Genomic DNA, 14,906 nt, shown 5'->3' with positions numbered 1-14,906 from the left:
TGTAAAGACATATCTGGCCATGGGAAAAATATTACATTATTTGGTGACAAGGACATCTGGCTGTGTAAAATCCACTTCAATAAACTGACTTGTACAAGCATGGAGAAGTGGACAGTAAAATGATAGCAATGATGTGATATAACCTTAAATTTGGCTAAGGCCAATTTTATTTTAGATCTTTCTGGAGAGATATCAGTGAAATAGTTCCAGTCATATACTGGGAAAGAGGAAATGATTCAGCGAACTTTTACCAATAGCCTATCATGTAAGAAATTATCCTTATGTTAAATCAGATCTGTTTATCTAACATTTAAAAAGAAAATGCACTTAAATACTAATTCTATTATCTGCTTTATTTGAAAAAAACACTCCTAAATCTGAAAAGAGGATGACTGAGCAAGGTTTATCAGATAGAGAAGTACAACGTAGACTAGGAGAAAGCTTCAGTAGAGGAAAAATAAAGAATGGTTTCAATATAGGCAAGACCTCATGGGGTAAGATAACAGTGGTTTGAAAGAAAGTTGGGGTGACTGGAGATAGTTTTCAAAGAAATACAAGCATAAATATGTGATTGAACCCCCAAAGGGAAGGATTGTCATGTTGGAGAACCATTTCATAAATCTATTATTCTTTTAGTTAACCAAAAAGAGAATATATAATTATAACCTTGTAGTTAGTTATAAAATGTTCACATATATGGCCAGATTGAAAGTAATAGTGGTATTGGCAGTGATTAGAACAGCAAGTTTGACAATTGACAATCCTAGTCTGAGCGCCCTCTGATAATGGTGTGATTAATAATGGTGGAGGTGGTGCAGGTTAGACTAGCTTCAACTAGTTATTTCTGACCTTATATCTGATATGAATTAAACCTTTAGGCTTATCTGTAACCCTTCAGAGATAAGGCTGCTGTTACTTCTACATGAAAAAATACAATTTCTTACACAAACAAAAGATTACATGATTTGTGCAAAGAGAAACTAGAAGTTAGGATTTTGTTGTTCCCAATGGCACTGCTGGCAGAGAAATTAAATAGCTACAATCAGTTTCAGAACCAAGATGCACATTAGGTTTGTTGAAGAATTTTCACAGCTCAGTAGCTAATAAAGAGTTGGATTTTGGTTTAAAAGCAGAAATATATAAGGAAGTGGTATAATCAATTAAACTAACACTGATATCTAACTGGTATTTATTATTAACTTGCAGATGAAAGGATATGTGTTAATCCTTGACAGATTTGAATTTAAGTGTTGGGGTGGCTAGAAATATATACTACACACATTTTCTGAAAATTGAATATCCTCTTCTAGGCACACAACCCTAAGTTTGGGAGCAGGGTTAGTCTATTACACTGACCCCAGTATTTAACTACTACTTTATTATGTCAACCTCAAATGGATGACAGTCAAGGTTGACCTGAACAAGATTTGGACCCAGAACATAAGTTAGAAGAAATACTGCAAGGAATTTTTTCCAGACACGATTCTACCAATCCATCACAACTATAATAATAATTCTTTCTATTATAGGTACAAAGCTGGAAATATTTGGGGAGGAAGTTAGTCGATTCCATCAACCCCAGTGCTCAACTTGTATTCATTCTATTGTCCCTGAAAGAATGAAAGGCAAAGTTGACCTCAAGCAGGACTTGAACTCAGAATGTAAAAACAGTCAAAATGCTACTAAGCATTTTGCTCAGCATGCTAACAATTCTGCAATGGTTTCAAATCTTAGCACAAGGCCAGCAATTTCAAGGGAGTGGGTGAGTGGACTACATCAATCTCAGTGCTCAACTGGTACTTATTTTATCAACTCCAAAAGGATGAAAAGCAAAGTTAACCTCAGCAGAATTTGAACTCAGAACATAAAGACAGGTGAATTGCTGCTAAACATTTTGCCGAGAATGTTTATGATTTTGCTAGCACAATAATAATAATAGCAGCAGTAGTTTCCCACACTGGCATAGTGAGGGGGCACAGTCATAACTATTTGTCCAAGAGCTGAAATTCAGTTTGTTCAGGATGGGTCAGTGATTTACTATATATTAAATGAAATCTAGTGTGTGCGTGTGCGCACATGCACATACATATTTTAATGTGAGTATACAAGCATATACATATGCTGTGCTGTGATGTGGTTTAACTCAGGAAATTAGAACTTCTTTTATGATTATGCTGGTGACATTTAATGGGAAGTTACTGATAATCAAGAAGGTGGTGTGGGTATGTTATAGAAAACATATATAAATGAAAATAGACTTAACTGATAGAGAGTGTTAAATGGAGTCAAGTGGTATGTGATGGTGAGGTAAGAGGGACACTGTGCTGGCTAGTGTAAGGTGGGAAACAAGAGAGAACATTATTTAGCAATTTCAAATTGGTAGCTATCTGCTCTATGAAATCTATCTAGCTTTAATGCAAACAATGAATGGTAGAAAATGACAGCAAATAGTTTTCCATAGTTATATGAAAATGTATATATAAGTGTTAACTCGTTGCCCTATCAAATTACAAAACTCCAGCTCATATAGCTTAGCCCTTTCAACAGAATTTAGAGCAGGCTGGCTAAAGCACATCTAATGATTCAATCCATTATAGTCTAAAAAGGTTTTAATAAATGTATATTTGAACTAGTTCTTTTGTTTGAAATCCCTTCCAGTACACAACAGAATCCTAAAAACTGAAGAATATTGTTCATCTTCATTTCATTTATGTTTTTCTTGTGGGAATAAGTTGAATAGATCATTATCATCTGAGCCAGCTCTTTTTAGAGTTACTATCTTCTTCAACAGGTTGCAGGGCCATATCTCACTTACCATTTGGCATGGTTTCTATGACTGGATGTCTTTCCTAACACCAACCACTTTACAGAGTGTATTCATCATCATCATCATCGTTTAACATCTGCTTTCCATGCTGACATGGGTTGGACAGTTTGACTGGGGACTGGCAAGCCAAGAGGCCGCACCAGGCTCCAATCTAATCTGGCAGTGTTTCTATAGCTGAATACCCTTCTTAATGCCAACCACTCCAAGAGTGTAATGGGTGCTTTTTACGTGCCACCAGGATGGAAACCAGTCATGCGGCACCTGCATCGGCCATGTTTGGATGGTGCTTTTTATGTGCTACTGGCATGGGGAGCCAGTCAGGCGGCACTGGCAACGACATGCATGAATGGTGCTTATTGCGTGCCACTAGCATGAGAGCCAATCAGGCAGCACTGGCATCGACCACAGCTACAATTCCCATTTGATTTTTGGTTTTGATTTTACTTACTGGATGTGTTTTATCATGGCACCAGAGAGGTTGCCATGCACTTGGAGAGAGAGAGAGAGAGCCCTCTCTTAGTTTCCACTATTTGTTTACCAACCACTTTACAGAATGTACAGAGTGTATTTTATCATAGCACCAACACTAGAGATGATGCCTTGTCCTTACAAGTCTTGAAGAGTTGTCTACGCTATATTGGTTTCATTCTTTTAAGGTAAAAGGACAGAAAGTATTGAAAGACAAGAATGATGATTAAAAGGAAACAGAAGAGAGTACGAATGTGATTAGAGAAATATAGTCATAGGATAGTGAAGAAGTGAGTAATGGAAAAGAGTGTGATAGCTATATGTTAGTTGTTGATGAGGAGACTGAATAGGAAACATTATGAGCAGTGTCATGATAAGGGAGAGAGAGAGATGAAGTGATAAGCGAAAATGGTTAGTGGTAGAAAAGTGATGGGAATGGAGTATCAGTATCCATCCTTCATAGAAGAGACACAAAAGAAAGTAATACACATGCACACTGAGAAAAACACATATAAAAGCAGATACACCCACAGTAAATAATTAATGCTCATGTACAGATACAGAAAAATATATATATAAAAACACACATTTAATAGTGAATGCACAAATAAACAGACAAATACATACCAGAAAAGACACAAAGGTACAGTAATTAGACACATAAGGAAGAGATTCATATGCACATAAGTATAAAGCATTTTTTGAATAACCACTAAATTACACACGCAGTGCATTTCCTGTATATCATATAACACATAATATATACACAAAGTTGAGCAATAAGTATTACTATTGCCTTAACAAAAAAAAAAAAAAAACCTGACTTTATGAAAATTTTGGCAAAATTGTCATTGGTTGTGTTTAGAATATACAATTCTGAAAAAAGTTTGGGGGGAAAAAGTCAGAAAAATACAAAACTACTGCTGGTTGCATAATGAAGAAGCAGAGTAGCCAAAACATTCAATTAAACAAGTTACTGCAGGGTGCTTATTACACAACTCAATCATATATAAAACATGGCTGTAAGCTTGGCTGCCTTGCCTGCCACAATGGGTATATGTCTTCAACAATAGCCTCAGGATTACCAATGTCTTCTGAGCAAAATTTGGTTGACAGAAATTGTAACACACAATTCGTATATACTTTCACAGTGCTTAAAAACTGCTCATTGTTTAGACGTATGACAAGTATAGATTGATTTAATAAGTCCCAGACTTAAATATAGATACCAAAGCCAGTATGATCATATTGACTTTAGTAAACCCTTGAATGTGGTGCTCCAGCATGACTGCCAGTAAAAGAATGGTTGTGTGATGAACCAGACTGAAAAGGCTGGAGACAAATTCTTTCCTCTATGGCCAAGCCTTCATGAACTTTCTTAAGTTTCACTTGAAAAGGAAGCTGATTATAGAAAAGGAAGTGCTGCTCCCAGCAATTTTGTTGGAAGGTGGGTGAATGTGGAAAGAATTGTCTGAGTGAACAGGTCTACTCTAAGCATGTGCCTGTAACTTGAAGGAAAATGATATGGAGAGGGCACTTGCCCTAGTGGTCAGGGTAACTGTAGTTTTCATGAACAGCTCTAGGAAGTCTCCCTCCTTCTTTTGGGGAATTATTCATCATTAGAATTTATTTTAACATTTTTCTACTTTTTACATACTTCTTTATATAATCCCACATTGTATTATCTAGCAACAGCCCCCAAATTTTTTGTAAATCCATAGTGTTAAATAAAACATTATTATTACCCTAGTTGGTTGTTGATTTTCTTTCTCTAAACTTTGATGTCCAAGAAGCACCTTTCTGTAGAAAGTCATGTCATACATAACTAATTACAAACACATTCACACAAGCAATAAAATATAAGATAAATTATTTTCTCTAAGTCATCACTTAATAACTTACAAAACTATTCAAATGGAAAGGAAGTTCTATGACTGCTATAATGACATTAGTGAGATGACTTACCATTATGATAGTTTTGATATAAGCGTTCTTTCAGAATATTTAAACATACTAAAAACACTCGCCTTCCAGTAAGCTTCCTGTTAGTGTATATTAAAAGCATCATTGATTATTTTGAAGTAGGTAATAGATTAATTTTTGTAGTCAATTGAATTAATCTGAATATATATTAATTACTTACTTTATCAAACCTAACTGACAAAAAGTGAAGCTAACTTCAGTAAGATTCAACCTAGAATCCAGAGAGAAGCAAAAGTTGATATAATTTAGATTCTTTTCTACTCTAGGCACAAGGCCCGAAATTTTGGTGAGGCAGCCAGTTGATTAGATCAACACAACTGGTACTTCATTTATCGACCCCGAAAGGATGAAAGGCAAAGTCAACCTTGGCGGAATTTGAACTCAGAATGTAAAAACAGACAAAATACCACTAAACATTTCACCTGGTGTACTAACGTTTCTGCCAGTTTGCCACCTTAAGTATAATGTATTTAGATAAATGCTCCATGATTTCTGCCAAGTCTACTGTCTTCTATTGACAAAATATTATAAGATAAATTTCAATATTTCTATGTATTAAAAGGCAGTGGGGGTGACTGAAATGTTCTGAGTGTTGGATTAAATGCATAGTATTTATATCTAACCTATTTTTTATCTTAACTTTTACTTGTTTCAGTTACTGGACTGTGGCCATGCTGGGGTACTGCTTTGAAGAGTTTAGTTGAACAAACTGACCCTAATAACCTATTGGTTTCTTTGCCAAAACTGCTAGGCTACAGGGACAGAAACAAATCAGCACCATTTGTAAACTGACAGTGGTGGGGAACATATACAAACACATATATACTTATGTATACAACAGACTTCTGCATGGTTTTTACCTTCCAAATTTTCCCACAAGGCATTGGTTGACCTGAAGTTGTAGAAGGCACTTATCCAGAATGTCATACAGTGAGACTGAACCTAAAACCATGTGGTTCCAAAGCAAGCTTCTTAACCACACAGCTAAGTGTGTGCTTATGTTCAAATCTCTTCAGAGTTGGCGTTGTCTTTCACTCATCCTCCCATCATAAAATACCAGTCATATACTAGGTGTCAGTTCATTTAACCATAGCATTCATACAAATTTATAGCCCACTGTTATCATTTTAATGTCCAATTTTCTGTGCTTGCATAGTTCAGACTAATATAAGAAATCAATATTTATATGTAAACCATACTAAAAGCAATGTCTGGAGTAATATTTGAGGGGAGAGGTATTTTTGTAGCAAGTTTTTTTTTTTGTTTCTTGAAAACAAAAACTAAATAGAATATAGCTGTGCAATGATAATATTTCGAGGGTTACGCTATTACATACAAGGGTTCTAAAGAAAAAATTTTTCAGCACTAATTTCTTACACTTGCACAAGGCTACAAAAGAGTGAATTAATTCAGGTACCCACCTTTATTTTTAATCACTCCAGGAGAGATCAGAGGCAAAGTTAACTCCTGTTCTCAGAATGTAAAAAGATACAGCTACATACATGAAGGTGCTACTGACAATGAGGTCATCAACTGTCCCCTTTCAAACTAATATAGTCAGATAATGGCACTAATAAATGGAAGTACAACAGGCTGTGAGAAGTCCCAACTACATTACCAGCTTTCGAATCTAACATTACTAATATACACTGCAACTCCTGTAACATGATCAAGTTGACTCAATAACATTTGTGTGAAAGAGACAAAGAAAGAGAACAAAGGGTTGGGGGGTTGGGGGAAGAAATGAAATGTGAGGGTAGAAGTGGGTATTGGAGAAAGAGACTAAATTTACAAGCAGGAAACAGGTAGGACACTAATAGATAGTGAACACTAAAAGGTTAAAATTTGAGTAGGTTTGAGTATGTTCAGATAACCTTCATTTAGCTGCAGCAATCTTTAGTAAAATGGCTTCACAGTGAAAACATATTCTGAATTCAGTGTATATTTCTAGGCCAAGAGTAAAAAAAAAAGAAAAATCCAGGAGTACTAAGAAATATATTATTCAGACTTGAGTTTTAATATTCTCATACATTCGTTATTGTTAATCGTCCTACAGTATTTGTTTTTTCTTTCATAAAATATTCATTACTTTTCTACTAGACATAATGACATCAATAATATTGATTAAAAAAATAAAACATCCTCAAGAAATTCCTTAACCTGTTGAGATATCTTTTGAAGTAAAGGTATCCAAATTCCCAAAACCAAGAATGTCTTTGCACATTCATCATACAGCTTGGAATCTCTTCAGCCTCCTAAACTTTAGCAGAACTTTGAAGTTTCTCATCATCAATTTTGGACACAAGTTTCATGACACTTCCAGCAGTGAGTGTGACCAAAAAGTGTCTGTGCAACTTGGGTACAATAAATACCACTAGGTATTTTGTTTGGCACAGTGGTTTATCAATAAATTATCTCCCAGAGTGTATACATTTTGCTGTTAATGTGTACCATCTAAGAAGAGCAACCTGTCTGACCTTGCCAACTGCTCACCCCTTCCAACTGCTTGAAGGCAGTCATAAGCAATAAAATTCTTCATTACCCTTCCCCATTCAGTATCACCAATACTATTTTCATGCAGCCAGCTGTACCAGTGATCTTTTTTTCTTGAGAGGATTCAGCAAAAACAATCCAGTTGCCATTGATTCATTAAAGCTTTTAATCATATCAGGTATAAAAGAACATCTTAGCTAAGATACTTGCTTATAGAATCCATTTCTGTAAAGTTTTGCATCAGAAGTTTCTTGTTAGATCATTCCACTAACTGTGTACTGATCAATTCTGGTGTATCCTAAGTTTCAATTATGACTTTTACGCTCATTTTTCCCTGTTCACTGATGCTGTCTCTTCTCATAATGATTACACACATGTAAAACCACACTTATCTTCCCACAAAAAAAACCAAGGCAATTTTTGCCAGGCATTAGAAACATCTTTCACTGAGAACATGACAACTTAATCATTCTTAACAGCAAAAATTCAAAATTACTACACACATTAAAGAAACAACTATGTTCTTCACACCCTCTGTAAATATGAAATACAGCTAATCATGAGCAAGAAGAGAATCGAAGGTTTCCAGTTTGGAGGATGAATTGTCAGGAAAATAGTCTATAGTACGAGATCTGGGTGGGTGGGAGTAAGACATAGTAAGAGGAGAATTGACAACTTCTGCTGGATGGACTTGAGTAGAGGAAATATGTACTAGTTCAGAGGCCATTGTAATATAGAAGCAGCAGTAAAAAGAAAGTGTCTCTGTAATTCTTTGTTAATCAGCTGTATAGTTTTCTTGTATGTTACTTAGTGTTACTACAAATGCTACACTAAATCTCTGATGACCTCTCATGGTGGCCAAAAGTATTACCAAAAGTGCCTCCAAGAGTACTTTGGTTCCAATCATTTGCTAACAACCAACAAAGCTAAGAGATAACTCCGAGTACAGCTCACATATTTGAGATAGTGTGCTGCTACACCATACACAAACACACACAAAACTATAGAGCTGATTAGCAAAGAACTATTTATACACACAATTCTCTTTGCATCTTCTATCTCTGCTACAATGGCCACTGTGTCTCAGGTAGCTAGCTACATATTTCTTTCATCCAGGCCCACTTAACACACCCATCTAATTTCCTCTCACCATCATCACAATCAGTGTCCTACCCACCAATTCTGTACAGAAGTCTTTCCTAACAATTAACTGCTAAATTCTCATCCTGCCCACAATTTCCTTGCAGATGCTGAACTCCAGACATTCCAAGTTAACATCAATCTTATCAATCTGGGAGCACTTGCAAAAAGCCATGGTACTGCCCCACAGACAAAAAATAAAATGAAGAAAAGCCACATACACAAATGAGATCAAGTATTAAGGTACAAGTTTATGCATCTTGAGTTCAAATCCAATGCTGGTGTTTTGTCATTCATTTGGGCAGTATATTTAATTCAACATTAATTCAGTTCATTTTGCTGTTGAGGAAACCAGATATTCTGGGAATGCCCAGTGGACTATTCATAAGGTGATTTATACCATTGACATAAGGCCATAAAACACTAGAACAGATGTGATGGTAAGTGACATACAAGTTTGCCTTATAACACATTGATTCTCCATTCCTTGTAATCGTTAACATTAGTGAACTTGCCAACATTCTTGCCTTGCTTTTATTTCTCAAACCTTCAGTGAAACTTATTGTGATTGCTCATAGAAACATATACAAGATGATGTATATCTCTTGCTCACTGAAGCATTTGTTTTATGTCTGATAAGATAAAATATACAAAATCAACATGCAAAGTTAGTATCTAAAATAGATCCTTAATCTGATCTTACTGGCTTAAGCCCCAGATTAGCGAGAGTTATGCAATCTTCAACAATTTTAATCTCAGCTCCTTTTAGCTGTCAATTTTCACTGAGGAAAGAAAGATATTGTAAAGTGGCTCACTTACGAACAGTCATCTGGTATAAGGTTGATATGGGGGTGGACAAGGTTTTAGTGTGAACAGATAACACATTACTAGAAATGTCATGATGAACAAATCCATCCCACTTTATCATTGCAGTCAGCAATAAATAGGACATGCAACCATAAAAACATGCAATGAAAACTACACGAGATGCATTGTAACTAAAAATACCATCATATATGTTTACAGATTAAAGAAAGCCAAGAAATAAACAGTCAAAACAATCTTGACAGAACTGGTAATGATGCTGTATCAAGATTAATGCCAAGATGCAACATTGCTGATTTGTTGTAACCTATGTCTGCATGGGAAAACCAATGTAAAACTTATGGTGATAAAAAAAAAGTAGCAATACGTTAATTATCTAAAAGGTAATTAAAGGGTAAAACTTCTCTAATTCATAACTAATGAATTAAGTTTTAGTCTTTTCAATGAAAGGAAAGAGAGAATAGTCTGTCAACTGACATGTCTAATATATTAGACTTTATCATGCCAGAAAAATTCAGATCTCTATGAAGAAGCTAACCAGATGGAGTAAACCACTTCATACAGCTTTCTATCTACATCAGCTGCTTTGCCCTCAGGTTAAAAATTTACATAAGAAATGGGGAAATTGTCTTCAATATTTGAAGAAGACAGTATTGAAAAGTGTTGTAGTGGTGGATGTAGTAGTAGCAGCAGTAATAGTGATGAATCTTCATTATATACAAAAGAGTATTTCTTCTTTATTCCTCATCAGTAATGCAAGTTTGAATGTAGATTCCTAATAGATTGAAAAGAATCTAATAATAAATTAAAATGAAATTTCAGCACAAAGCAGAATAAATAATACATCAGTATTGTAGCAGTAAAAGCTGAATATATGGAAAAGAATTACATCACTTCAATGCACAATTTAATTTGGATATTTGAGGTGCTAACTAAAACTACAGCACTTTATCGTCAATAAAACCACTGGAAAATATTCTGGCTCAATGCTTTTTCTTTATATAATTTATGCCTTCTTCTTCCTTATAAACCAGGATTTAAAATGACTTAAGTTTGAACTCATTACCATGTGGCAACACAGAAAAATGTAATACATATGCAAATTTACATACTATATTGTTATAAAATAATAGGAAAAATAGCCTTACTGTATAAAATGCATTGAAGTCCAAATTTTTCTCAAGGGCATTAACAATCTCAGTGAAAGTAATTGTCAACTGGGAATAAAAGTGAGGTTATAGACTAAGTTCCCTATGAACTGCAACTTATGACCAGCTATAACATGCAATTAAGTAATGAAATAAATAATCTACACCAAATCTAACCAGATTTAGTGTAAAATATGTTAAAAGAAACACGAGTAGTATATGTATAAATGAAACTGACTGAACTAGCAGTGCTTCTTAATCTACTTATTCAACATTTACAGCTGAGAACACCCTTGCATCAGCATTGAACAATCTATTTTCAATAGGAATAATGAAGAATTTATCATCAACATGACAAAACACTGTATTAGCATAGCATCCAAATACATTATAACTTTAACTAGCAACAGATGGAATGAATAAGTAGCCAAAGATAGGTTTTATGTCAGCTGGTTGGCTATAGTCTGATTTCAATATGTATTACGTTTTTTTTTTCATATATTAAATACATGAAAGATAAACTACCAACATATGGTGACAAGTATGACAGGCATTATAAACAACTTCAAAATAGATTAATTTGCCACTTAAATTAATTTTATATTACCAAAAAAATACTGCTAAAATAGTCATGTATTTTGAAAACCAAAGTTAGTGTATTATGAGATCTTTGGGTAGCAAGTATACAATCAAATAATTAAAAAAAAAAAAAGAAGAAATGCAATAGACAGTGTGGGAACAAAAAAGTTGGGAAGCAGAGCTAAATATATAAAGAAACAGTAGCCAAATTCTGATATCAGAGCAAGAAACTAAAATGATTAAGCAGTGCAGGTAGCTAAAAGATGGTTGGATGTTTGTAGAAATTATGAGCCAATTAGGGCCATTAGTTTGAGAATCTATCATGGTCCTGTGAAATAGATGAAGATGTGCATGTTAATCTGTAAATGGTTGGCTTACAGGTCTTAATTTGTATACTGATAACAGTACTGTATAATTGGGCACAGTACTTTTACCAATCCACCTTGGTGCATACTACTGGAATATATATTCAATGGTTCATCTGGGAAATTAACTTGGAATATACAAGTGTTTTAATCAGGAATAATTTTTATCCTTTCTATATTTTAGTGTGTTTTGGGAACTCAGAATAAGCAAGAAATCTGTGTATCACTAATGTGTAAAAGATTAATCTTTACTTTATCAAAAGAATACACAGGTTTACTTGTTCCGTCTAAGTCAACATACACACATACTCCTCCTCCCCACCACCTCATGATTGTTACTAAGTTGTAGAAAATGTGTCTATAGCTCTTGTAAGGATTTTATTTCAAGAGTTTATACAGCTTAGATATAATTGCAAATCGTATTAAAAAAGCTTTGTGAGAGAGAGGAGAGAGAGAAGCATTTTCAACTGCTTCATCTCTAGCATCTACAACTTATTTTCTTCTAACTACATAATTCACTTTGCCTTACAGACAAACTCTATTATACATGCCACTTCCATTCAAATAACATATCACTTTCCTATAATTTTTGTATATCATGCCAGTTATTTCTAGTATTAATATCCTTGTTTTTTGTTAATAACATTACCAAGTAGCAATTCAACTCTGTATCCACTATCTACATTTCAAAACCTTAGCATGGAAGAATGATCACAAAAGCAACAGATGGTCAGAATAAGAATGGCAGAGAATATCAACAGAATCTAATCATACATAAGAGATCTAAAAGAAATTGTGAAACTATAGAATCCAACAAATGCCATTATGTGACAGATCCAAAAATAAACTGCAAATAGAAAAAAAGACAAAAAACTAATAAAACAATTGCAGTCCTTAGACAGAGAGAGAGAGAGAGAGAGAGAGAGAGAGAGAGAGAGAGAGAGGAGAGAGAGAGAGAGAGAGAGGGAGACCCTTCCCGCAAAATATGATTTTCTTTTAAGTAGGAAATGATCTATTTAGAATAAACTGGAAAACTTATTTCTTAGTAATGAGGAAATGACAGATTTGTTTTCACTTGCATTTCAAAAGCAGGATAACAATTTTAAAATGACAAAAATCAAAAACATTTCAAAGATTATGGGTTTTTTAATCAAATTTGTTTATCCAGACATTATAGTGCAAAAAAAAAATTTTTTTTTTAAATGAACATGTATCAAATTTGGATTACCAAAGAAGGAAACAATAAATATAAGACTGATCTCTTTCCTGAGAGCAAGCATTACAATATCCTTATATCAATAACAGCTGATATACAATTGGTTTAATTTTTCCTACCTAACCTAATAGCCAATGTTCAACATTAGCTATAAATAAAAAAATACTTATGCTCTACTTCATGCTAAGAAATTTTAGAGAATATGGAAAGTTGAAGAGCCAGTATTTGAACAAATCTTACACCGACAAAGAAGCCTCTACAGGAGTGTTCAACCTGCTGGAAATAGCAACCACATCATCTTCTGATCACACACGGATACACTGGACAATGTAGTTCAATATAAAACTATGATGGTCACAGCAGGGAAGCCTTTGATCATTGGTCTACTAGATCATAGCTCTTTTGGGGTTAAACATCTCTATGATGTGTCCATATTTAAGTTTTAAAATAGTCCAGTCTTTCCAACTGCCAATACCTGGTAGTACTCAAAAAACAGCAAGAGCACTACAAGAGCAAAACAGCAAGAATATTTAATAATGATATAAAAAAATATAAATTCTCCAATGAGTGTGGTTTGGAGAGAGATGGGCTTGCCCATGACACATTGCAGGAAGATGTGATCTGCAAGCAATACTCCAATGACCAACTAGGTGATAATGTTTTATTCAAATACAGGGCAAAAAGAGATTGCATCAAAATATAAAATACTAAAAAAAGTACTTATTAAAAATTGCTACAACGAGAGAGTGTGTGTGTGTGTGTGTGTGTGTGTGTGTGTGTGTGTGTTAATTAGAGGATATATTAATTTCTTAAAGGGATGATTACATCCAAGAAAACATTGGGTCTATATCTTATATCTTTGGGAAATAAAATTTCCCTAGATCTATATGTATATAATTGCAGCGTGTTTGCTTTTCACGTGAAAACGGCTGTGCTAATTGCTTTCATATTTGGGATGCACAAATAATTTGACCTCTGATACATAAGGTCATCAGTTTATTTTTTTATTAAAAATAAATAATATTGCTTTATATTTTTTATGAGTTACTTCTTTAAAAAGGTTTCTCAATGTCAACTTCTGGTATTGATGTAGCAACAGTGAAATTTTACATTTTAATTTGTGAAATCTCCCATTCTCTATTTTAATGTTTTCATTTCAAGTTTTAATTTGCTATTTATTAACTATGATAAATTACTGAAAGAAATATTTACTAAGTTCACAAATTTAAATATTCGATGCAAGATAGTTTTTAATGTGCTTTTATGCTTGATTTTTTCATTTCATGTTATTTATTTAATTCATTGCTTGCAATGTTCTCTGTGCCCCCTCTTTCATACACACACACTCCAGGTTTGATTTCATTATTACACAAATATCACATTAAAATTTTGCAATTCAACATAGGGCATCCAAAAAAATATGGGCATTCTTTCGCTTGAATCCACACAATTTGTTAATTTCTGTTAAAAAATTTTTATTTACTTTTTTGCGTGCCATGTTCAGCACTATGTATTTGTAGTCAGTGACACATGCACGAGCTTGTGTATGTATGTTTGTATACATTTATGTATGTGTGCTTGTGTGCGTGTGAGAGAGATTGATTGAAAGTGTGTTATGTATACATACATATGCATACATCTTTTCTGTATGTATGTGAGAGAGAGAGTGATGTCTAAGTGGCACTCTCTCTTTCTCACACACACACACACACACACATACAAAAAAGATGTATACTTATATATGTATACATGACAATACACCCCTTCACTTGTTCTTGTCTCTCTCACACACACACACACATCATTTCAACTGAAGTTTGATACTGTGTGTGTGTGTGGCGTTCTACAATCACTACAAAAAA

The 14,906-nt window shown here is 34.1% G+C and overlaps 1 protein-coding gene across 2 annotated transcripts in view; it reads right to left on the bottom strand.

Annotated features, from left to right (window-relative positions):
- Positions 1-14,906, bottom strand: part of LOC115209302 (GTPase HRas) — a 160,295-nt gene that overhangs the window by 89,660 nt on the left and 55,729 nt on the right. The window lies entirely within an intron of this gene.

The sequence above is a fragment of the Octopus sinensis genome, linkage group LG3, assembly GCF_006345805.1.
Source record: "Octopus sinensis linkage group LG3, ASM634580v1, whole genome shotgun sequence".
NCBI lineage: Eukaryota > Metazoa > Mollusca > Cephalopoda > Octopoda > Octopodidae > Octopus > Octopus sinensis.
Note: the sequence above shows the minus strand (reverse complement) of the source record. Positions and strands in the feature narration are given on the sequence as shown.